Raw genomic sequence first — 27,249 nt, forward strand, 5'->3', positions numbered from 1 at the left:
ATGTTTGCTCCTTGGAAGAAAAGCTGTGACATACCTAGACAGCATACTAAAAAGCAGAGATATCACTTTGCTGACAAAGGTCTGTCTAGTCAAAGCTATGGTTTTTCCAGTAGTCATGTATGGATGTGAGAGCTGGACCATAAAGAAAGCTGAGTGCTGAATAATTGATGCTTTTGAACTATGGTGTTGGAGATTTGAGAGTCCCTTGGCCTGCAAGGAGATCCAACAAGTCCATCCTAAAGGAAATCAGTCCTGAATATTCATTGGAAGGGCTGATGCTGAAGCTGAAGCTCCAATACTTTGGCCCCCTGATGCGAAGAACTGACTCATTAGAAAAGACCCTGATGCTGGGAAAGATTGAGGGCAGGAGGAGAAGGGGACGACAGAGGATGAGATGATAGGATGGCACCACCGACTCAATGGACATGAGTTTGAGCAAGCTCTGGAAGATGGTGAAGAACAGAGAAGTCTGCAGTCATGGGGTCACAAAGAGTCAGACATGATTGAGCAACTGAACATCAACAAATTTGTTTTTTAAAAATTGAAACCAATAATGGATGGAGCTGGAGATGATCATAATAAGTGAAGTAAGTTAGAGAAATTTTATATGATAATCACATATGCAGAATCGAAAAAATAGGACAAATGAACTTCTTTACAAAACAAAAATAGACTCACAGACATAGCAAACAAACTGATATTTACCAAAAGGGAAGGAGGAAAGGAATAAATCGGGAATATGGGATTAACAGATATACATTACCATATATAAAACAGATAAACAACAAGGATTTGCTGTAAAGCACAAGGAGTTATACTCAATATCTTGCAATAAACTATAAGGGGAAAAGAATTGAAAAAATAATATAGATCTACACATATATGTATAAATGAATAAGTGTGCGGTACACCTGAAAGTAACACAATATTGTAAATTAACTATACTTTGATTTAAAAAAACATGCTAAACAAGCTCATAAGTACAAACATGGCATAGAAGAAAACACACTAAACTGTTACTACTTGTTACCTGGGTGGGTATTATTAACATCTTACATTACCTGCAAGAGGGAATTATTAACACCTTTATGTTACTTGAACTTCTGCAACTGACTACCTGTTTTTATGCTATTTGACCTGTTGCAGAGAGTAAAATATGCAATTTTTTAAAAATCTAATAGTTTGGGGATGAAATACTTGCTTCTCTATCTCTAAAAGCAGTGGCAGGAAAATATTTATTGGAGCTTTAACGAGGAGGGCCAAATTACAACCTCCCCCAACCTCTGAAAGAGTTCCTCTCTCCCGACACACAGTGGTATTTCCACGGGCCCCATTAGGCAGTTAAACTGGATGCCAAGTATGAGAACAATTATTACCCAAAGTTTGGCAGCTTGTAAATAATAGCCCTCAGTGGTATCCCACAAAGAATTTTATATATTAAGAGAGGTTTAGGGGAAAATGTCCACTTCACACTACCCATGAAATCTGAAGATGCAGAGTATGTTTTTGACTCGTGGGATAGAGGGGTTCTGGTAGCGAGTGGATGGTGTGGGATGAAACAGGGAAAGTAAAGTGGAACAAGCTCTAGGAAGACGTGGAGGGAACTAAAGATTAAGGAGCCATGTGTGGGGCTTCCCTGGTGGTCCAGCGGTTAGGAGTTAGCCTGCCAATGCAGGGGATATGGGTTTGATCCCTGGTCCAGGAAGATATCGCTTGCTGCAGGGCAACTAAGCCTGGGCACCCAACTACTGAGCCTGCGCTCTGCAACAAGAGAAGCCACTGCAGGGAGAAGCCTGTGCACTGCAGCGAGAGAAAGCACGAGTGCAGCAACGGAGCCCAGCAGAGCCAATAAATTTAAAGCTTTAAATGTTACCTTAAAAATAAAAGAAACCACTTGTGACTCCTGGGAGGAGAGAGGGAGCCAAACTGTAGCTCATCTGACGACAGAAAGGGGGCAGAGAGTCCCACGAGGAGAACCAGCTGAAAAAGTGTTATAACTAAGAAGCATCGATAGGGTGGCCAGATACAAGATAAATACACAAATGTCAACAACTTTCCTTTACGACAGCCTCAACCAACTACACAATATCAGGAGGCCAAAGGATCCATCTATGTAAAAAACAAAATCAGAGAATACTGAGGTATAAAGTTAGAAGAAATGCCCAACACCAATGTGAGAACACTTATAAAACTTCACTGCAGAATATGAGTAGACCTGAACACTGGAAGTGAAGTGAAGTCGCTCAGTCGTGTCCGACTCTTTGCGATTCCATGGACTATAATCTACCAGACTTCTCTGTCCATGGGATTTTCCAGGCAAGAGTACTGGAGTGGGTTGCCATTTCCTTCTCCAGGGGATCTTCCTGACCCAGGGATCGAACCCAGGTCTCCTGCATTGCAGGACAACGCTTTACCCTCTGAGCCACCAGGGAAGCCCTGAACACTGGAAAGTCTTATCTTATTCTTTGGGTAAAAAGGCTCAACATTATAAAGATGCTGATTTCACCCCCACTTTAATCCAGAACTTCAATGCAATTCCAAGCAATCTCCTAATATAAATGAAAGGCTGATGCTAAAATTCATCAAAAATGAAAAACCATGAAATTGTGTAAAAGACAGTAACAAGATGGTAAAACATACTACAAAGCTGTAATCATCAAAAAGGCATGTTCTCGTGTACATACTGCTATGTTTAAAATGGATACCAAAAAGGACCTACTGTATATAGCACATTAAACTCTGCCCAGTGTTACGTGACAGCCTGGATGGGAGGGGAGTTTGGGGGAGAATGGATACATGCATATGTATGACTAAGTTCCTTCATTGTTCACCTGAAACTGTCACAACATGTTAATTGGCTATATCCCAATACAAAATAAACAGTTGTCTTTAAAAGAGGTATGGTCTCAGCAAATGAAGGTGCAATTGTTGGTTCTTTGCAATCCAGAGCATCTAACTCCCCTTCCCAAAGAGCACCCTGAATAGCCAGGGTTTATGTGGGACCGACTTCATCCTCAGCTCTAGGATGGAGTCTGATTGGCATAAGCAATGTTCCATTCTCCTACCCCGATGCTGTGTTTAAATCAGATCAAAGAAGGACAACTTAGCCTAATTCCAGAGGGCCTGTTTACATAGACTCCCATTTTCCTGTTGGATATGACCAAGGAAGCAGGTTATCTTGGAGTTCCTGGATTCAGACCAAGGTAGCACCAAGACAAAGAAAGCAGAGCTGACAAATGCAGAGAAAGAAAGTCTGTCCTTACTGTGTCATCTGGGCTGTGAGATCCTGCCTTGCCTGGAGCCCCAGACCTCTCAATTATAAGTCAATAAATCCACTGCATTGTTTTAATCACTTTCAACTGAGTTTTCCTTGTTTGCAACTAAAAATATCTTCCCTCCTTCAATACAGATTGGACACATAGATAAATAGAAAAACACAGAGAATCCAGAAAAGGATGTATGTACGTGTGTGTGTGTGTGTGTGTGTGTGTGTGTCTGTTTCACATCCCAGGGTGGACATGTGTTTCTGCAAGAATGGTTCTTAAACCATCCTCATCAGCATCACTTAGGGGACTTGGAGGACTTCTGAAATGAAGGCTGCAGCCCAGCCGGGTTTGAATGGGGAATCTACATCTGTAACACACTTCCCAGCTACTTCTTAGGCATGAAGAAGTTTGAGAGCTACCAGAAAAGAGAAGTGTTCCAAACTGTGGGTCCTGAGCAATCAGTGGGTTGTGAAATCAGTTTAGAAGCTCTGGGTCAGCACTTTTTTAAGCAAACAATGGGCTGGGGTGAAGTGGAACAAAACAGAACAACATCAGAGTGTCACAGCAGAAAAGTTAAGTATTGCTTTATGGAACTTTTGTTTCAGGTATGTATATATACGCAAAGCTGAGGTTCAGCTGGCATTTGGCATTACAACTATACCCAGTTAAAATATTCAAATGCATTTCTACTGGTTGGGGGACAACTGTTGCCTGACCATGTCCTCCTCCTGCAGCCCCGGGATACCCTCTCCCCACAACCCCTTTCAGATTCAGTAACAAAAGGGTTAACTTCTGGCACAGCAGGGGATTTCCAGGTCTGGCTCTGCTTTAAGACCAAATTCTGATGGGTCAGCCTCTTGGCCCCACCAGATGTTAAATATTTTGACTCTCACCTCCATACATGTGTGTGAGTGTAATGGACTGGAATATTGAAATGGACTGTGATTATTGAGAAAGTTTGAAAAGCATGGTTAAGGGGCCAAGGGTTCTTGGTGGGTCCTGGGGAAGGGAGGGTGGGGTGGGGGCACTGAGTGCATTCAGATGCTGAGTCCAGTCCATCACCTGACCAGCTTCACAAGGCAAAGCAAACGCAGAATGGCCTTTGCTTCCTTTGCACATATTTGATCTGAAAACAAACAGTGGAAGGTGTGTAAATACACACACCAGACCTGCCACTGGAGGAGCAGGTGGTGAGAACACCGGATCGAATGGGATGACAATGACATGCGGTTTCTGCCCAACGTCCAGAGAGGATCCAGAGATTATCCAGATACTGGGAGGAAACCAACAAGATTGAAAAGAGATGCTGCTTCCCGGGGCCACTAAACCAGCATGATCAAATCCTGGTACTGATGAGAATTTTAAATTCATCAGTTCTTCAAATGCTAATAAATCTTACATTTTGAGATGAGACTCAGTAAGAGCCTGTCGTTTCACGAATTCAGTGTGGCCAATATCATTCAAGGGCTTCTCTGGTAGCTCAATGGTAAAGAGTCTGCCTGCAATGCAGGAGCTACAGGAGAAGCAGTTTTGATCCCTGGGTCGGGAAAATCCCCTGGAGTAGGGCACGGCAACCAACTCCAGTATTCTTGCCTGGAGGAATACCGTGGACAGAGGAGCCTGACAGGCTAAGAGCCTGACAGGCTACAGTCCCATGGAAGCTGGAAAGAGTCAGACCACTGAAGTGACTTAGCACACACACATGCACAATATCATTCAAACCTTAGACTCCAAATAAAATCCATTTCCTAAAACACTGCCATCTTGTGACTCATCTTCCTGTTCCACTCACTCACTTAAATATGATCCACTCCCTTTTTAACTTTTTAAATGCTTATTTACTTATTGGCTGTGTCAGGTCTCAGTGGCAGCACGCAGGATCTTTGCTGCGGCATGCAGGATCTCTAGTTGCCGAGCACATGCTTAGTTGCCCCTCAGCATGTGGATCTTAGTTCCCCGTCCAGACTTCAACCCAAGTCTCCTGCACTGGAAGGAGGATTCTTAACCCCTGGACCACCAGGGAAGTCCCCACCCCCTTAAAAAAAAAACAAACTGTTGATCTTCACATGGACTCTTGATGAGTTTGGAAATAAGTATACACCCTTGAAACCATCTCTACAATTAGATGCCATAAACGTATCCATCATTTACAAAAGTGTCTTCCTGCTCTTTTATTTTGAGGTGTGATAGCATTTATTAAACTTATCCTCTTAACCAAGTTTTAAACCTACAAATCAGTATTGTTAACTATAGGTACTGTGGTATACAGGAAGTCTCCAGGAATTAATATTCCTTTTGTATAATTGAAACTTTGTGCCGTTTGACAAATCTTTCCTGTTTCCTCCTCCCCTCAGCCCCTGGCCACCCCTATTCTACCATCTGCTTCTGAGTTCAATTCTTTTAGTTCATCATATAAGTGGTATCATGCAGTACTTGCCCTTCTATACCCGGCTTGTTTTATTTAGGGTAACAGCCTCCAAGTTCATCCACATTGTCACAAATGGCAGGATTTCCTCCTTTTTCATGGCTGAATGCCATTTCATCGAATTACAAACCGCAGTTTCTTTATTCATTGTTTCATCAGTGGACATTTAGGTTGCTTCCATGTCTTGGCTACGCTGAATAATGCTGCCACGAGCATATAATAAGAATAATGCTGCATCTTTGAGATACTGATTTCAACTCCTTTGGCTATACACCCAGAAGTGGGATTGCTGGAAGTGGGATTGCTGGATCGTATGGTAGTTCTCTTTTGAATATTTTGAGGAACCTCCACACTGTTTTCCATAGTGGCTGCACCAATTTACATTTCCACCTACAATGTACAAAGTGAAAGTGAAAGTCGCTCAGTCCTGTCTGACTCTTTGTAACTCCATGGACTGTATAGTTCATGGAATTCTCCAGGCCAGAATACTAGAGTGGGTAGTCTTTCCCTTCTCCAGGGGATCTTCTCAATCCAGGGGTCAAACCCAGGTCTTCCGCATTGCAGGCAGATTCTTTACCAGCTGAGCCACAAGGGAAGCCCAAGAATACTGGAGTGGGTAGCCTTTTCCTTCTCCAGCGGATCTTCCCGACCTAGGAATCAAACTGGGGCCTCCTTCACTGCAGGCAGACTCTTTACCAACTGAGCTATGAGGGAAGCTGTGCACAAAGGTTCCCTTTTATCCACATCCTCACCAACATTTGTGGACAGACATCCTAACAGGTGTGAGGTGGTTCTTCATTATGGTTTTAATTTGTCTTTTCTTGATGATTAGTGATGCTGAGCAAAAATCTTTTCATGTACCTATTGACCATCTGTATATATTCCTTGGAAAAATATCTAGTTGAGACCTTTGCCCATTTTTAAATCAGGTTATTTGATTTTTTGCTATTGAGCTGTAGGAGTTCTTTAGATATTTTACATATTAACCCTTTATCAGATAGATGATTTGCAAATACTTTCTCCTACTCCATAGGTTGTCTTTTCAGTGTGTTGATTGTTTCCTTTGTTGTAAGGATCCAGCTGTTGCCAGCACTTGAACAAAATGTTTCCTAGGAAGATGAACAGGATGAAGCTCACTGCAGTGCTCAATTTACTCCAGTAAATTTCTCTAACCCAGTCTCAATTCTAGATTCTTCTGACTCTCAATCCTACTGCTAGGATGTAACCCACAGATGTGTGTTGGGGAGAGGGTCTAGACAGGGAAGGGATAGGATTGCCAGGCACAAGATAGGGTGCCAGGTTAAAACTGAATTTCAGATCAACAAAATTTTTAGCATAAGTGTGTCCCAGGCAATATGCAGGATATACTAAAAAACAAAAACAAAAAACTTGTTTAAGGGACTTCCCTGGTAGTCCTGTGGCTAAGATTTTGTGCTCCCAATACAAGGGGGCACAGGTTCCATCCCTGATCAGGGAACTAGACCCCACATGCCACAACTGAGAGTTCACATGACAAAACTATCAAATAAATAAATTAAAAAAATATACTGTTTATCTGCAATTCACATTTAACTGGATATCCTGTGTCTTATTTTGCTAAATCAAGCAGCCCAAGAAAGGAGGGTCTGCACGCAAGAGGAGAGATGTTCATCTTCCATGTTGCACTTCTTTGTACTGTTTGTATTTTCAAGTGTTTATAAAATTTAGGACTTTTTTAATGTGAGCAGGAATTATATGAGAACTGAAACATTCCTGTGGATTTGTTTTCCTCTTAATTCTTTGTCATTTTTGTACATTTCTGAATGGTTAAAGACATCTTTTAAGATTTGAAAAAAAATTCAGCTCAGTGTAAGTAGGAAAAAAGAGCAATAGTGAAGCGCTTTCTGGATTAACAGATGGGGGAAGAAAGGGTTAAAGTTAAATATGGAAAGTGACCTGAAAATCGAGGGCTGTTTGAACAGTAAATGAACTGAAAGAATATACCAGAAATGGAAGCAGAGCCAACACTTTTCAAGAGTGGAAGTAGAAACAGCAGTGGGAGTCAGTGTCAGGTGGCCGCATGGTAGAACTCCACGTCTTATTTTAAGTAGCCCTGAACGCTCCCCAGTATTTATTTAAGCATGGCTCTTATAAGATAAACTGCATCTCTCTCATTCCTATCATTCTGGTTTCAACACTCTCATTGCACAATCTATCCACAGAATACAGACAATCCTGAATAATTTACACTCTGCTTCCGTGACTCTGGAATTCACACTTTTATGAATTTATGATTTTTGCCTGAGGCTGAAAAAATAAATATTTTCTCTGTCCTTCTGGACAGCATTTCAGTCCTTCTCAGGCAGCCGGAAACTTTCCCCTGGAGGCTGGACAATTGTCCTTCAGCCCACAGGGACCTGCCAGCCCCGACTGGACTCCCAGAGGCAATTCAGAAAGTCGGGTGAACATTTTCCATGAAATCCTGTGGGAGCATCATTTATCTTTCTCAAAACTTTCTTGGAAAAATTTCCTTGTGAAAACCAAAAAAAAACAAAAAGCCGTTTTGTAAACTGTGAAATGTGGCATGCACTGCACTGCTCAGGAAGGAGCTGGTCTGGCCAGGCCAGGAATTCTGGAAAGTTCTGTCTGCCTCAGGCTGATTTGTTTGTTCTGTACACTGGCCCTTGTGGTTGGGAATTCACAGCAGCACAAAAGGAGCTTTCTTGGAGTGAAGAGAAATATCCCAGAGGCCTGGATAACAGGGGATGGTAATGAAGCCAGTGGCTAAAGCGGCGTGTGTGTGTGTGTGTGTGTGTGTGTGTGTGCGCATGAGCGCGCGATCAGTCATTTAGCTGTGCCCAACTCTTTGCTACCCCGTGAACTGTAGCCTGCCAGGCTCCTCTGTCCATGGGATTTTCCAGGCAAGAATACTGGAGTGGGTTGCCATTTCCTCCTCCAGGGGATCTTCCCCATCCAGGGATCGAACCCGCATCTCCTGCATTGGCAGATGGGTTCTTTACCACTGAGCCACCCAGGAAGCATGCTGCTGCTGCTGCTTCTAAGTCACTTCAGTCGTGTCTGACTCTGTGCGACCCCATAGACAGCAGCCCACCAGGCTCCCCCATTCTTGGGATTCTCCAGGCAAGAACACTGGAGTAGGTTGCCATTTCCTTCTCCAATGCATGAAAGTGAAAAGTGAAAGTGAAGTCACTAGTTGTGTCCAACTCTTAGCGACCCCATGGACTGCAGCCCACCAGGGATTCCAGGCAAGAGTACTAGAGTGGGGTGCCATTGCCTTCTCCGAGGAAGCATGAGGTACCCATAACATGCATGTCATTTGGGTTTCATCCTTGGGAGTCCTGGGGTTGGGTGACCCAGTGTGAGAGCTTCCTGAGGAAGTCTGCCTTTATCTGGTCCCTGTTGTTCAAGGCTCTGAGCATGAGGGGCTAGGTGGGGCACAGTTCCTCTCATTCCTTCCAACTCTGGTTTTCCTCCTTGATTCAGGAAACACATCAACTCTACTCCCTGGAACCCGGAGCTTGGCACAAACAAGACTGCTCCTCCCCAGAGACCTCCAGGGGCCCAGAGCAGAGACCCAGGAGCGAAGGATAGAGGGCACCTTGAGACAGCGGACAGGCCTGAGCTCACCTGCCACACCTTCTGTAGCCCAGCTCACCTGCAGAGGGGAGCACCCTCGCTAACACCGGGCAGACTGGTCCTCTGGTTCCATCCACAAGTGCCAGGCACTTGAGAAAGGAAACAAAATGACCTCTGGTTGACATTCAAGATGCAGTGGGAGACTTCCCTGGTGTACATTGGATAGGAATCCACCTGGCAATGCAGGGGACAAGGGTTCAATCCCTGGTCCGGGAAGAGTCCACATGCCGTGGAGCAGCTAAGCCCGTGTGCCACAACTACTGAGCCCGGCTGCTACAACTACTGAAGCCTGAGTTCTAGCGCCTGTGACCTGCAACAAGCCAAGCTGCCACAATGAAGATCTAGCACAGCCAAAAAAATAATAATAATAATAATAAAGTGAATTAATTGATTAATTTTTTTAAAAGATGTAGGGGAAAAATTGCACAGGGTGAAGGGCCCAGAACTTGAAGCTAGGCAGTCTGGGTTTGAATCCTACACCATCACTCCTAGCTGTGATCCCAGGAAGGGGCTGAAAAGCTGTGTCTCCATCTGGAAACTGGAGATGGAACTTCTGCCTCAGGGGGTGACAGGTTCATTCATGGGCACACTTAGAGCCATGGAACATTCTAGGTGTCCTCGGAGTACAAGTTGTTGCTATTCTTACAGTCAAACAGGTCATCTTCTTTGGCAAATTTCCACTGAAAAAGTCGGAGGAAAACTGGATGAGTGTCCACAATGAGATCAGCAGACCAGCACCTCTGACATAGCCAACACTGCAGGGCAAGGAGATTGATAAACACTTGTTCTTTCCTTGGATGTGATCCTCCTCAGCTCTCTACGTCCTTCCCCTTGGAAGGCTTCCACCCACCCTTGGAAGGCTAATGAAAGAGCAGGGGAGGAGAGTTCCCTGGCGGTCTGCCTGGGGCCTGGGTTTGATCCCTAGTCCAGGAACGAAGATCCTGTAAGCTGGACAATTCAGCAAAATAAATAAAAATAAAAACACCTGACAATATCCAGCACTAGAACACACACACACAAAGAAAAAAGGCAAGGGAAAGATGGTGGTGCCCAGTTTGTGCCACGCAGCTAATGGGGGTGCTGAACAGCCTTGGTGACCCAAGTTTGGTTTCTGCAGTGAACTCGAGCAGGTGCAAGTATTCAAAGGCTGAATGAAAATGCCAAGACGCATTTGAACCAGAAACCATGTATTCATAAGAAGGGGCTCAATGCAGATGGACAAAGATGTAAAAAAGCTGTACCCAGCGTACGAGGCATTTCAACGCCCCATGACAGAAGTGGACGCCGAGTATCCATCTAACACGGTGGTTCCAAGCTCACCTTCTTGAGCCAAAGGCACTGCATTCAAACACTGACTCTCCCACATCTAACTGTGTGATGTTGGGAAAGATGTTTACCCTCTCCAGCAGCGCTGCCTGGCAGAACTTTCTGCAGGCGAGGAAATGGTTTGCATCCAGGCTGGGCTGTGTGTGGAGCACTTGAAACATTGGCTAGCCCACACTTTAATTAATTTATGCTCAGTTTTGATTTAATTAATTTTAATTTATCAGCTGCACTGCTCTTTATGGTAGCCTCTGTCCATATATAACTTTTTTTTTTTTTACTGAAGCTTTTGAACTGTGGTGTTGGAGAAGAGTCCCTTGGAATGCAAGGAGATCAAACCAATCAATCCTAACGGAAATCAAACCTGAATATTCATTGGAAGGACTGCTGCTGAAGCTGAAGCTCCGATACTTTGGCCACCTGATGCGAAAAGCAGACTCACTGGAAAAGACCCTGATGCTGGGAGAGATTGAAAGCAAAAGAAGGGGTCGGCAGAGGATGAGATGGTTAGATAGCATCACCAACTCAGTGGACATGAATTTGAGCAAACTCCAGGAGATAGTGAAGGACAGAGGAGCCTGGTGTGCTGCAGTGCATGGAGCCTCAAAGAGTCAGACAGGACTTAGCAACTGAACAACAACATAGTTGGTTTACAATTTATATATATTATTTTTCACATTCTTTTCCATTATAGGTCATTGGATGACATTGAGGATAGTTCCCTGTGCTATCCAGAGGTCCTTGATGTTTACCTATTTTATGCATAGTAGTTCAGTTCAGTTCAGTTCAGTCGCTCAGTCGTGTCCGACTCTCCGTGACCCCATGAATCACAGCACGCCAGGCCTCCCTGTCCATCACCAACTCCCGGAGTACACTCAAACTCACGTCCACAGAGTCAGTGATGCCATCCAGCCATCTCATTCTCCCAAACTACTAATTTATCCCTCCCTCCTCTCCCCTTTGGTAACCATAAGTTTGTTTTCTATGTCTGTGAGTACATTTCTGTTTTAAGTAAGTTCATTTGCATCACTTTTTTCGATTCCATATATGAGTGATATCATCTGGTATTTGTCTTTCTCTGTCTGACTTACTTCACTCAGTATGATAACCTCTAGGTCCATTATGCAAATGGCATTATTTTGTTCTTTCTTATGACTGAGTAGTATTCTATCATGTATTTGGAATACAGGGATCGAACTGGGATCTCCTGCATTGCAGGGGGATTCTTTACCAACTGAGCTATCAGGGAAGCCCATGCTTATATGTACCACATCATTATCCATTCATCTGTCAATGGACCACATGTGACTATTAAAATTGAATTAGCTAATTTATTTGATTCCATAAGCCTCTGCTTTTCCTCCTCTGTAACATGGGTAGAATAATAGTATCCACTTCACAGAATTAAATGAGATAAAGTCTGTAATGGGTCAAGTTCATGGTAAGCATTTAATAAATGTTAGCTGTTATTCTGGTGAATTTTCCTGGGTACATAGTAGTCTCTCACCTCCTTGCCCGAGGCTTTCATGTCCTCTTGTGTGATTTGTTCACTCCGCCTTGGGGAGGCAGAGTAGCAGCCTCCCAAAGATGTCCGTGGCATACTCCCCCAAGCCTGTCAATCTATTAGGTTACAGGGCAAAGAGGAATCAAGTTTACATGTGGAATTAAGGTGGCTAATCAACTGACCTTACAATAACAACATGATTTTGGACTGTCCAGTTGGGGCCATTGTAATCATAAGAGTTCTTAAAAGATGGAAAAGGGAAGAAGAGAAGGCCAGAGGGATGTGGCATGAGAAAACACTCAAATGGCCATTGCTGGCTTTGAAGATGGAGAAAGGGGCCATGCGCCAAGGGACAGGACAGGCTCTCGAAGCAGGAAGAGTCAAGAGACAGATTCTTCCCTAGAACTTTGGAGCCAACCCTGCTGACACCTACACTTTAGCTCAATGAGACCCATTTCCAGACTTCGGACTTCCAGAACCACAAGATAATAAATGTATGTTGGTTTAAACCTCCAAGTCACGGCAATTTGTTACAGCTGAGGCACGGGACGAATACAAGCGTTGACTTGCTGATTCTGTGACAAGATTGCCCGCCTAACCCTGATGAATCTCCAGCAGCGTCCACTTTGGATCTGACTGGTCAATGTCATGGTTAATCACAAACCTATAAATCAGATGGAGGCAAGAAGGGGGAACCTGAAAGACCTCTTATTTAAATGTCTTTTCTGCAAGAGAAGGATCTGTGTTTCATTATATTTTCAAAGTTCCACTTACATGTTTCAAGTCCGTTCTTCTCTAAATGGTGCCGAATGAATTTTAGTCCCCAGAGCACACCCTTTAGAGGACTGTGGGGTTAAATGAAAAGAAACTGACAGTGGGTGTGTATTTTTTCTTGCAGTGAAGTAGCCCTTTCTTTGCCAAACCGCTTCTCCATTTCTGAGACACCCTCCAAGGAAACAGGGCCATTCTAGGGTACCTTGGATGCCTTAAATCCAGAGGGATGATAAAGGTGGTGGTGGCTGGGGGAGGGGAGGTTGTACCAGCTCCAGGGAATCTGGCCTGACCCTGGGAAGAGGGAGGACAAACCCGCAATGACTTTCAACTTTTGGTTCTGTATCTCTCCAGCTCATCCACATCCCCTACCACAAAGGCATTCCTCTTCCCCCTGCCCAAAAGCACAACTTGGCTTCCAAGAAACAGAGAAGCAACATTTTGTACCAGATTCTGCTTGATCTGGTCAAAGATCAGATGCACACTTTTCAGCAAAGCAGGAATCATACTGCCAGTTTCTCAGACCAGCCTCACTTCTAATGTCAGGAAAGAAGATACAAATCCACAACCCTTTACCCATAAATCTGAAATCCAAAAAGGTCTGAACACTAAAAGTTTTCTCATCACTCATCTGCATCAAAACCTGAGCCAGGTCACTGTAATGTGACATGGTTTTTATTTATCCAGCTTAGTGTGACAGCTTGAGTAGCTCTCCTGGGAAAGAATCCGCCTGCAATGCAGGAGACTTCAGTTAGATTCCTGGGTCAGGAAGTTCCCCTGGAGAAGGGATAGGCTACCCATTCCAGTATTCTTGGGCTTCCCTGGTGGCTCAGATGGTAAAGAATCTGCCTGCAATGTGGGAGACCTGGGTTCGATCCCTAGGTTGGGAAGATCCCCTGGAATAGGGCATGGCAACCCACTCCAGTATTCTTGCCTGGGAAATCCCATGGACAAAGGAGCCTGGCAGGCTCCAGTCCATGGGGTCACAAAGAGTCTGACATGACTGAGCTACTATGCACAGCACAGCACAGTGTGACTATTCCTACAACTTACTGCGGAAAATAATGTGCTATTACACAGTTCTTCCCCAAATCCTGACTGCCACAAGCAAGACCCACCAATGGATGCTACAATCCTTGGGCCAAAGTTTGAGGAGAAACAGGATATTTGCAAGGTCTCCAAGGGTTTCCCCCAGTAGCATTATTCATTACAAAGGGAAAATGGTGATGTTACAAGGAGAAAGTTGCTACTTTAACCAAGGGATCAAAGTTAACATCACTAGCAGGAAGACTTATCGACCACATTTGCCTTGGCTATGATGCCACGGAGAACAATGTAACACTGTCCCTCTGGCTTTCTTGCCAAAAACGTATCTCATTTCAGAATGTGTCTCGGGACTTCTCTGGTGGTCCACTGGCTGAGACACTGAGCTGCCAGTGCAGGGACTGCGGTTCGATCCCTGGTCAGGGAACTGCATCACACATTCCACAACTGAGAGTTCGCATGCCACGACCAAAGATCCTGTGGGCTGAAACTAAGACCCAGAGCAGCCAAATAAATAAACATTCTTTAAAAAATAAATAAATGAAAATAAAGTGAATCTCATGTTAGGGAATTCCCTGTCAGTCCAGTGGTTAGGACTCCATGCTTCCACTGCAGGGGGCACCAGGTTGATCCCTGGTCAGACCACTGAGATTGCCCAAGCCACACCGTGCAGCCAATAAAATAAATAATTAAATTAAATGTATCTCATTTTAAATCTCTAAATTTAAATTGAGACACATTTTAAATACACTTAAACATGACTGTATCTCTGTTTTAAACATGGGAAAACAACAGATAAACACAAGCCGAGGGCCATTCTCAAAAATCACTGAACTGCACTCTTAAAAAATGTCAAGGTCAGGCCAGACCATAAAAGACAGAAACTGTCACAGGTTAGAAGAAACCAAAGAGACCCCCCAGCTCACTGCACTGTGAGATCCCAGGAGGGATCTTGGAACAGTAAAAAGACATTAGTGGAAAAACTTGTGAAAATCGGGTAAGGTTTGTTGTTCAGTTAATCGCATCCTATCAACATCAATTTCCTAGTTTTGACCTTTGAATAAATGTGTAAGATTTCAATATCAGGGGAAGTTGGGTGAAGAGTATATGAGAACTCTCTGTACTATTTTGCAACTTTTCTGTAAGTCTAAAGAAATTATTCTTAAATAGAAAAGTTCTTTTTTTTTTTTGAAAGAAGGGTTAGGCTACCTGAGGAGGGAGGGAACTAAGGATTTATACATCAGTTGCCCAGAGACATTGATTGAGGGCTTCCGACTGGGTGGAGTTCCCTGGCACTTCCAGCTTATTGGGTGGGCAAAGTGACCTACCAGGTTTCAGGGAAGAGGTTTCAGGCAGTGGCAGTTAAAAGGTGAGCAGAGCCAATGGCCAACCGAGAGACACAGGTGGGGCCCTGGGCAGCATCCCCTACAGATGCTCACTCTGAGAGGCAACAAGAACATTTTAGGGGCTTTGAGACTAGGTTCTATCTCTTCCTTCCCCACTGGCAGTCTTTCCAATCCATTTCTGTATAACCAAATAGCCATTCAACACTGACCCCTTCCCTTACTGGAAGGGACCTGGTGACCCAGCCCCTTCATCAGTGACACAGTCTTCTGTCTTTGGGATGTCTACATCCTTGGGCAGAGAATGGAGTCTTCTTGTTATTGTAGAATAAAACTCAATATAAAGTTCAGTAGAGGAACTTTCCTGGTGGTCCAGTGGTTAAGAATCCACCTTCCAAAGCAGGGGACTCAGGTTCAATCCCTAGTCGGGGAACTAAGATCCCATATACCTCAGGGCAACTAAGCCCATGCTCTGCAACTACTGAATCCGTGCATTCTACAGCCCAAGTGCCACAGACAGAGAATCTGTATGCAGCAACAAAGAGCCTGCACTGCAATGAAGAGGTGTTGTTGTTCAGTCTCTAAGTCGTGCCTGACTCTTTGCAATGAAGATGCCACTTGCCAAAGGCCCAACGCAGCCAAATAAATAATAAAATAAATATATATAAAAAAACAACGCTTCCATATACCTTAAGCCATTTTTTAAAAAAATTTCAAAAGATAATGACTGGTGAATTAAGCAAACAAACCACAAAACACCGCCATGTATTCACAATTCCATCTAAGCATGTAAGTCCAGACTAAATTCAAATGAAATAATCTGTGACAAGGGATTGGTCTTTCTTTCCACTGTACCTCAAGGAATCATCGTTCCCTTCATTCTAGAATCCACAGAAAGTAAGCACATTGTGCTGTCAGCTTAACTCAGACAGCACCCACAGGCCCCCGGCTCCCAGAGTTATGGTCTTTTCTTAGGAAAAGTCACCTCTTTGTGGATCTGACGGTACATTTATTTTGGAAAAGAAGGGGAGTTCCTTATATACATTCCCAACCTCTGTTTTAAATTATTGCTTCAGACCTTCCTGCCAAACCCATCATGTATAAAGGGACTCATGGCAAAGTGTGTAAATAATTTTTAAAATTCCACTGGTAGTGATTTGGAAAAAAGAGGGTTTTTCTTTTCTTTTCTTTTTTTTTTCTTTCTTTCTCCCTGCTAGGGTTACTCAAGAATTTAACATTGTTTTAATTTGGAACACAAGTCAAGTCTATTAAAACCTCGTGCCCTGTATATAAAACTTGTGCTTTACATCATCATAAAGCTTCAGAATATTAAGTAATTGATTTAATTAAACAAGCAATTTTATTTTTGCCCTCAGACCCCACCCTGGATGTGAAAAGGTTTTATAAATTTCAAAGAACATGGAGACATGGGGTCAATCCTATGGACCTAGGAATTCAAGGTCATCGCTCATGCAGGTAGATCAATGAACAAAGGCCTGGCCTACCCCCCAGTTTAGGCAAATTTGAGAGCCTTTAAATATCCTTATTTTATCATAATAGGATTTGATCAAGCAGAGAGCTGATGCTTTTGCTGCCCAACTTTCATGCATTATCTTTTGGAAAGGCTCTCAATTTCCTTCTATGGTGTCAGTCCCTGACTAACTCTAATAATAAAGGATACAAATGGGGTTTCACGCAGGGATCCAGGGACCCAAGGCCACAGTGATTGGTTCAGGGGATGGTCATGTGACTGAATAGGAGCCAATGAGAAGCCACTGGGATGTTGATGGGAATGCTGGGACCAAGGAACTTCCTCTGTTTTTTTTGTTTTGTTTTTGTTTTTTGAAGCACTAGATCTGGTGCTGCCATCTTGTGACCGCCAGGAGTGAAAGTGCCAGTGGCCACCAGGAAAAGCTCAAGGATGGACTCAATGAGGAAAAGATGGGGCCAAGAATTAGGAAGAAAAAGACGGGGGAAAAAGGAGCATCCTACTTATATAGTTTAGACCCCTATTTCCAATTATGCTCAAAGTCAGCAGTTGCAGAGAGATGAGATAAGAAACTATTTTTAGTGCTTAATCCAGTTGGGGTTTCTGTCACTTGCAACCAAATCAGACAGAAGCCAGTTTGTCTGGGAAATTAACAAAGCAGAGCCCTAGTAAGTTAAAAATTACTCCTGAGATGTACTATGTCAGCTCCTCTCTCCAGCCATAGATGCTGTGTGAAGGATCGTGAGGCTTCTCTCAGGGTTGGGGCTGGGGTAAGGGCTCTGGGCTCTGATTCGGGGGAGACTTTGGACAGTCACTTCCTCACTCTGGCACTTAGTCCCTAAAAGAGGAAGTGGATAAGGTGGTCTTTCAAATGCCACCTCCACAAATACTTTTTAAAAGGAACTTCCCTGGTGGTCCAGTGGCTAAGACTCCATGCTCCCAATGCAGGGAGCCCAGGTTCTAGTCAGGGAACTAGACCCCACATGCTGCAACTAAGAGTTTGCAAGCCACAACTAAAGATCCCACATGCTGAATGAAGAGGGAAGATTCTGTGTGCCTTTTTTTAAAAAAAAAACAAACCATAAAGCAATATACTGTGTTATCCACACACTTGTTATAAAGATTGAATAAAATATTTTAAAGCAAAAACAAAAAAACCATAAAGCTGTAAATTTATTTATTTATTTTTGGCTGCCCTGGGCCTGAATTTTTTAAAACTGAATAAAAATTACATTAAGATGAAATAAAAGGCCACCTCCAGAATGGTCCGATCTGTGATTTTAGGGGCTGTGATGAGAGATCACAGACCTCATGATACTACACGTGTGCATGTACATACACATACATACTGACATACACATGCACACACACACACACACACAAATATAAAAACATACACACGAGTCTCTTCCCCAATACACCCCCTACTCCACAAACTACTCAGTCTTCCTTTGTAGGAGTCACTTCTCTCTGGAGCCTAAAGGCCAGGTGCCCCCCTGAACCCCACAGCGGCGCAGAGAACGTGGGGCGCAAAAGCTGAGGCAGCACTTGCTTCAACCCACACAAACCCCTCAACCCCATCTTAGAATGCCCATGGGAGGAACAAAAATGTGCGTATGCAGCATTCCACGCTTGAATTCCTGGGATGCCCCTGTGGAACGTTAAAGAAGCTTCAAAAAAAAAATGAGTCCTCCTTCACGAGCAAGGAAATCATTGCAACAACCACAGCGCGTCGCGTCTGGATGACGCCCAGCATCTTTCCAAGTGTTCTCTGGTGTTTCTACCCCGACCATGTTTGCAGAACCAACTCTAATTCTAACACCTGCTCAGCGTTAAATCACTGAGATGCATAGAATGACCCCCAAAGATGCCAACAGGGCATTAGAAAAGCCCAACTTCTGGTTTAAATAAACTTTAAAGGAAACTGAATCCCTTTGCTGTACACCTGAAACTAACACAAGATGGTTAATCAAGTATACTCCACAATGCAGAAAGTTTCAAAGAAATGTTTAACAGAGGGAAATGGAAATAGAATGATATACTCTCAACTACATACCCACCCACACATATCCACACATACCCATACACACACACACACACACCCATACACACACACACCCATACACACACACACCCATACACACACACACCCATACACCCACACACCCATACACACACACCCATACACACACACCCATACACACACCCATACACACACACACCCATACACACACACACCCATACACACACATAGACACACACACCCATACACACACACACACCCATACACACACACACACAGCATGTACCTGTACTGGATGGCAGGTATACATCATATATTCTGCACCACAAAGAGCCTTCTGCACACCCAGCCCCACTCACGTCCCTTGAAAGCTGCTTGTGGGCCACCCCTCACTTCTGGAGACCCACACACCAGCAAGGTGGCCTCTCCCAGGCCCAGGATATTTGGGCAGGGATTCTGGGGTCCCAGGTACCAGGGGTCGTCTGCAGCCAGGGCTGGGATGAGGGTGGGCAGGGGAGGGACTTCCTCTCACACCCATCCTTGGACTCATGCCCTCTGAGGGGAGAGTCTGGCCAGAGTCAGCTCCCTAAGTCCCAGACCCAGGGCAGTCCCCCTACCACCCACAGCCAAGTTCAAGGGCATCACTGGCCCCTCGGCACCCCCACCCTCCCCCCTGGGACCATCATAGAATATCATGTAAAAACCAGAGCCCTGGGACTTCCCTGGTGCTCCAGTGGTTAAGACTTCACCTTCCAATGCAGGGAATACAGGTTCCATCCATGGTCTGGGAGCTAAGATACCACATGCCTTGTGGCCAAAAAACCACAGAAGCAATATTGTAACAAATTCAATAAAAGACTTTAAAAAGTAAAAAAAAAAAAATCCCACAGACCTAAAGTATATATGTCAACCCTTGGCCCCCAAGTATCCCCAAAACACCCTCTCTGGGAGCTCTATTATTGGTTCCCTGAGCAGAGGCAGCCCCCCCACCCCTGTACCTCCCCAGATACAGCCTCTTTCAGGACCAGACACCCAGAACACAGAGGTTTCCTACCACTTGGAAGAACAGAATTTCAATTTCCTCTGTCACAGCCAGCTTCAAAGGCGTGGGGACAAATTGATTTTTCCAGGACTTCCTTAATTGTCCCAGAGAAGCACTTGCATCTCTTCTATCTGATTCTATTTTCAGAGATCTGTTTCTCGGGGCACCTCTGACCCCTCTCAGAGGCTGGCAAGGAGCCCTCTGCCGCTTTGCGCTGACATGAACTGAGGTTTCAGGAGGAGGGGGGTGGGGGTCTGGGGGACGCCTGCCATGCATGGCGCCCACCTTAATGCAACTAATCATGGCGCCTGGGGGTTGTAAAGTTCTATTCTTCCCAGGAACACAGAGCTCACTTCTCTGTTAACCTCATCTACTGGCACATCTGTCAGATGCGGGAATAAGGCAATTTTTTAAAAGGAATCACTTGTGTTTTTAATTAATTAATTTGTGGCTGTGCTGAGTCTCCACTGCTGTGCTCGAGCTTTCTCTAGTGGCGGCGAGCGAGGCTACTCTTCACTGCGGTGCACAAGCTCCTCACTGCAGTGGCTTCTCTCGCTGCGGAGCACAGGCTGCAGGCACATGGGCTCCGGAGTTGCAGCTCCCAGGCTCTAGAGCCCTGGCTCAGCAGCACACGGCTTAGTTATCCTGCCGCGTGTAGGATCTTCCCGGATCAGGAATCGAACCAGGGTCCCCTGCATTGGCAGGCGGGTTCTTTACTACTGAGCCACCAGGGAAGCCCCAGGATAAGACATTTTTAACAGCAGACTGGAAGCAGACCCCAAATCTCATGTCCCACAGGTCTGGCTCGCACTGTCATATCTGAGGGAGCAGGACTGCGTTGCTTGGGGGTCAAGGCAGAGACCCACCTTCCTCTGGCATTTTTTCATGGGCTGTCCTGGGGGAGGCTCAAATTGAGTTAAATAAGCCATTTTTTTTTTTTTCTAAACCAAATACCAAAGTCACTTTCACAGAACTTAAAATTGTCCTGTGACCATGGAGTGGTGGGGGCAGGGGAGGCTGGATGATGTTTGGCTTGGAAAAAGGCTGTGATGAGAAGATATGGGAGGAGACACAAGAGAAAGCCTCGGGCACGAAATGGTTCCACTCTTGGTTTCACCATTTGAAAGGGAGCAATTATTTCCACTGGAACCCAGAGAGGACGGAGATTCCCAATTTTCCTACAACGCAGGAAGGAAATTGAGACTTGCAGTTCTGGTTCATTCACTTCAGCTTAGAATCACTCTTTGGCTGGAAAACTCCTGTGGCCTTTTCAGGTTGAATTTTTATGCCTGCATTTCTGCCAACTCCCTATGCATTTAGCTCCAGATCTTTCCCCCTTCGGGCTCCAAACTCTTGTTGCAAAATTATCCTTCTATTGGGAATTTACAATACCTCTACCCTTTGAAGGTCTTCCATCAGATACTTCGACTGTAAAAAACTAACTGTTGTGGACTTCCCTGGCAGTCCAGTGGTTAAGATACCATGCTTCCAATGCAGGATGGTGCAGGTTCAAACCCTGGTCAGGGAACTAAGATTCCACATGCCTCACAGCCAGAAAAAAAAAAAAAAAAGCTTAAAAAACAACCATTGTTTCTAGATCTTTGTCACTATTTATGGACTTACAGGGCATCAATTCTTACTGAGGTGTCCAGGGTACCAACATCTATATACACATTTGTCCCCCGGTCAGTCGTTCCTCAGACTCAAGTCAGGGGTGCTGTGTTTTAGGGGAGGAACAGGATATATGACTGCCCCGTGGTGGGTTATTACATTTGCTTCAGATCAGCACACACTTCAAACCCTGAGACCGTAGACAACCCTCCATCAAACTCCAAACACAGACCCTCATGGAAACTTACAGACTGCCAACCACTGGCCCACATGGTCCCCCATCACCCATCAACACAGGACATCTCCACAAGGAAGCATGGCTGTGATGAGTCCTACGCTCCGTCGCTCAGTTGTGTCCAACTCTTTGCAGCTCCATGGACTGCAGGCCACCACGTTCTTCTGTCTGTAGAATTCTCCAGGCAAGCATACTGGAGTGGGCTGCTATTTCCTACTCCAGGGGATCTTCCTAACCCAGAGATTGAACCCAAGTCTCTTGCATCTCCTGCACTGGCAGGGGGATTCTTTGCCACTGTGCCACCTGGGATGAATCCTGGCCACCGTCAAGCAGAAGACAAGTGTATGCTGGGAAAGACATCATTCATTTTATGCCAATTCCTTTCACTTCCTTGTTAAAAATATAAAATAGGAAAAGAATCTTTTTGGAGGGAGGGAAAGAGGTGGAGACAGGGAAAGTCAAGGTAGAATCTAAACCTATGCTGCCAACAATTGCTATTTTCTGGAACAGAAGCTTGGCCCCTTCATACTGTTCCATATATTTGTCAAAGTCATCCCTCTCCACAACGCGTGTTCCCTGGCAGCCACCACCAGAAATACAGTCCTGTCCCGTCTTTGGAAACTTACTTTAAAACACTCTCCATGACCTACTTAAATGTTAGAAAGTCACAGCTTCCCCGGCCTGGAAAGAGAGAGATATTTTAAAAGATTCTTATCATCCCACTATTTAAAAAGACTTATATTATAAAAGATTCACATGTGTCCCCACCAGCTATAAAACAATGTAGCTCTGTAGTTTATACAGTTATAAAACAATGCACATGTTAGGTCCCGGATACATTCATTGAAGTAATTTAACCTGTGTTCATTTCTTCAGGCGGGAGGAGAAAGGGACGACAGAGGATGAGATGGTTGGGTGGCATCACTGACTCAATGGACATGAGTTTGACTAGGCTCCAGGAGTTGTTGATGGACAGGGAAGCCTGGCGTGCTGCAGTCCACGGGGTTGCAAATAGTCGGATATGACTGAGCGACTGAAACTGAACTGAACTGAATTTCCTCATCTGGAAAAATGAGCATAAAAGTGTTTGCCCTGCCAACGCAGAAATGCATGAGAAGCAGAGAGGCCATTTCAATGACTTTCCACAAATAACCAACCTTCATGAGACACCTTTTTTGTCACTTAGCTCAGTCATGATCTTTTCCAGTGAGTTACTGCTGCATAGTAAGCAGGTATAAAACAAAGGCACTTAAAAGAACCATTTGGGGCATCCCCTGGCAGTCCAATGGTTAGGACACACAACTTTCACTGCAAAAGGCTTGGGTTCAATCCCTGGCTGGGGAACTATGGTCTCACATGCTGCGGGGCAATTAGTCCTGAGTGCCATAACTACTGAGCCTGCACTCTAGAGCCTGCGTGCCCCAACAGAAGATCCCACATGCCACAGTGAAGATACCATGTGTCACAACTAAGATCCTATGCGGCCAAATAAATATTTTTGTTTAAAAAAAACAACCTGAACCATTGAATGAGAATTTCTGAAAACAGAGCATGACTATTTAAAAGAACTGATCTGTAGCATCACAGATGTTCATAATATGCCCAACTATTGTTCCTTTTTTTCTCTTTCTCTCTTCCTTTCATTCTCCTTTTTAAATTCCTCTATTTTTCTCCAGTTATTTTTTTTCCTTTCATTCAACAATATTTAATTGAGTAACTGTCCAATTCTAGGCCAAAGTCTAGAAGAAGTAAGAGATAATCATATAATCTTCAGTTCAGTTCTGTCTCTCAGTCATGTCTGACTCTTTGCGACCCCATGGACTGCAGCACGCCAGTTCCCTGTCCTTCACCAACTCCCGGAGCCTGCTCAGACTCACGTCCATTGAGTTGGTGATGCCATCCAACCATTTCATCCTCTGTCATCCCCTTCTCCTCCTCCCTTCAATCTTTCTCAGCATCAGGGTCTTTTCCAATGAGTTGGCTCTTCGCATGAGGTGGCCAAAGTATTGGAGTTCTAGCTTCATCATTAGTCCTTTCAATGAATTTTTAGGACTGATCTCCTTTAGGATGGACTGGTTGGATTTCCTTGCAGCCCAAGGGACTCTCAAGAGTCTTCTCCAACACCACAGTTCAAAAGCATCAATTCTTGGGCACTCAGCTTTCTTTATAGTCCAACTCTCACATCCATGCATGACTATTGGAAAAACCATAGCTTTGACTAGATGGACCTCTGTTGGCAAAGTAATGTCTCTGCTTTTTAATATGCTGTCTAGGTTGGTTATGATTTTTCTTCCAAGGAGCAAGAGTCTTTTAATTTCATGACTGCAGTCACCATCTGCAGTGACTTTGGAGCCCCCCAAAATAAACAGTCTCTCACTGTTTCCATTGTTTCCCCATCTATTTGCCATGAAGTGATGGGACCAGATGCCATGATCTTAGTTTTCTGAATGTTGAGTTTTAAGCCAACTTTTTCACTCTCCTTTTTTACTTTCATCAAGACTCTTTAGTTCTTCTTCGCTTTCTGCCATAAGGGTGGTGTCATCTGCGTATCTGAGGTTATTGATATTTCCTGCCAATCTTGATTCCAGCTTGTGCTTCATCCAGTCCAGCATTTTGAATGATGTGCTCTGCATATAAGTTAAATAAGCAGGGTGACAATATACAACCTTGACATACTCCTTTCCTGATTTGAAACCAGTCTGTTGTTCCAAGTCCAGTTCTAACTGTTGCTTTTTGACCTGCATACAGATTTCTCAGAAGGCAGGTCAGGTGGTCTGGTATTCCCATCTCTTGAAGAGTTTTCCACAGTTTGTTGTGATCCACACAGTCAAAGGCTTTGGCATAGTCAATAAAGCAGAAGTAGATGCTTTTCTGGAACTCTCTTGCTTTTTTGATGATTCAACAGATATTGGCAATTTGACCTCTGGTTCCTCTGCCTTTTCTAAATCCAGCTTGAACATCTGGAAGTTCATGGTTCACATACTGTTGAAACTAGCTTGGAGAATTTTGAGCATTACTTTGCTAGCATGTGAGATGTGTGCAATTGTGCAGTAATTTAAACATTCTTTGGCATTGCCTTTATTTGGGATTCTTTGGGATTGGAATGAAAACTGAACTTTTCTAAAGCCCTGTGGCCACTGCCAAATTTCATGGCATACTGAGTGCAGCACTTTCACAGCATCATCTTTTAGGATTTGAAATAGCTCAACTGGAATCCCATCACCTCCACTAGCTTTGTTCATAGTGATGCTTCCTAAGGCCCACTTGACTTCGCATTCCAGGATCTCTGACTCTAGGTGGGTGATCTCACCATCATGGTTATCTGGGTCATGAACATCATTTTTGTATAATTCTTCTGTGTATTCCTGTCACCTCTTCTTAATATCTTCTGCTTCTGTTAGGGCCATACCATTTCTGTCCTTTATTGTGCCCATCTTTGCGTGAAATGTTCCCTTGGTATCTCTAATTTTCTTGAAGAGATCTCTAGTCTTTCCCATTCTGTTGTTTCCCTCTATTTCTTTGCACTGATCACTGAGGAAGGCTTTCTCATGTCTCCTTGCTATTCCTTGGAACTCTGCATTCAAATGGGTATATTTCCTTTTCTCCTTTACCTTTTGCTTCTCTTCTTTTCTCAGCTATTTATAAGGCCTCCTCAGACAACCATTTTGCCTTTTTGCATTTCTTTTTCTTGGGGATGGTCTTGATCACTGCCTCCTGTACAACGTCATGGACCTCCGTCCGTAGTTCTTCAGGTGCTCTATTAGATCTAATCCCTTGAATCTATTTGTCACATGATCTTAATAACAAGTATATCATTGCAAACCGAGATCAATGCTCTGAAGCAGGGGTCTGGGTCTGCAAACTTCTGCATAAAGGGCCAGATAATAAGTTTTGTAGGCTGCGTAGGCCACATGGTTTCTGTTGCTACTACTCAGCTCTGCCATGGTATCAAGAAAACAGCCATAAACATTATTCACAGTAACCAAGGCATGGAAACAGCCTAAGTGTGCAGCAGTGAAAACATATATATATTACAATGGAATATTACTCAGTCTTTTAAAAGAAGGAAATCCCACCATATGCAACAGCAGAGGGAGAAGGCAATGGCAAGCCACTTCAGTACTCTTGCCTAGAAAATCCCATGGACAGAGGAGCCTGGTAGGCTGCAGTCCATGGGGTCGCTACAAGTCAGACATGACTGAGCGACTTCACTTTCACTTTTCACTTTCACACATTGGAGAAGGTAATGGCAACCCACTCCAGTGTTCTTGCCTGGAGAATCCCAGGGACAGGGAAGCCTGGTGGGCTGCCGTCTATGTGGTCACACAGAGTCGGACACGACTGAAGTGACTTAGCAGCAGCAGCAACAGCAGAGATGGACCTGGAGGACATGATGCTAAGAGAAATAAGTCAGGCACAGAGAGACAGAGACACATGAACTCAAGTATGTGAGGAATCTGAAACGACAGTCAAAGTCACAGTAACAGAGAGCAGAGTGACACTCGCCAGGGACCAGGGGGCCGGGGGCAAGTGACGATGCTGGTCAGAGAGCGCTTCTGGAGCTCGGATGCACAGCATGGTGACTACAGTTAATAACAACACACTGTACACTCGAAATTTGCTAAGAGAGTAGATCTCGTGTGTCCTTACCACACACATACAAAGAGTAACGACTTCAGGATGGATAGGTTCTTTAGCTTGACTGCAGTACTCATTTCACAGTGCCTACAGATAGCGAAACATCATGCTGTTTTGCTAATATATACAACCCAAATATATACAGTTATGTCAGTCATACTTCAGTAACCCTGGGGAATGTTTTCTCATTAAAGGGAAAAGAAACCATCCATAGACAATCCATGGACAATACATAAACCAATGAATGTGGTGGTGGGCACATAAAACTTTATTTACAAAAGCAGATGAAGGGCCAGGTTTGGCCCAAAAGCTGTTGTTTATTTACCTCTTGAGAGTTGGACTGTGAAGAAAGCTGATCGCCAAAGAATTGATGCTTTTGAACTGTGGTGCTGGAGAAGACTCTTGAGAGTCCCTTGGACTGCAAGGAGATCCAACCAGTCCATTCTAAAGGAGATCAATCCTGGGTGTTCATTGGAAGGACTGACACTAAAGCTGAAACTCCAATACTTTGGCCACCTCATGTGACGAGTTGACTCACTGGAAAAGACTCTGATGCTGGGAGGGATTGGGGGTGGGAGGAGACGGAGACGACAGAGAATGAGATGGCTGGATGGCATCACCGACTCGAAGGACATGAGTGTGAATGAACTCCGGGAGTTGGTGATGGGCAGGGAGGCCTGGCGTGCTGTGATTCATGGGGTCGTGGAGAGTCGGACATGACTGAGCGACTGAACTGAACTGAACTGAATCTGGAAGAACTTGGTCTACCATGGTATGGGAAGAAGAGAGAAGGGTTTTCCCTGAGGAAGTGCCTTTTTAATAAGGAGGTGTTTACCAGGTGAAGGGATGTACAAAATGATGGTGGGGACAGGTCGAAGAGGAGGTGTCACTGGAAGAAC

The sequence above is a fragment of the Moschus berezovskii genome, chromosome 19 (genome assembly GCF_049115385.1).
Source record: "Moschus berezovskii isolate FMDL1 chromosome 19, NW_MosBer_1.0, whole genome shotgun sequence".
Lineage (NCBI taxonomy): Eukaryota > Metazoa > Chordata > Mammalia > Artiodactyla > Moschidae > Moschus > Moschus berezovskii.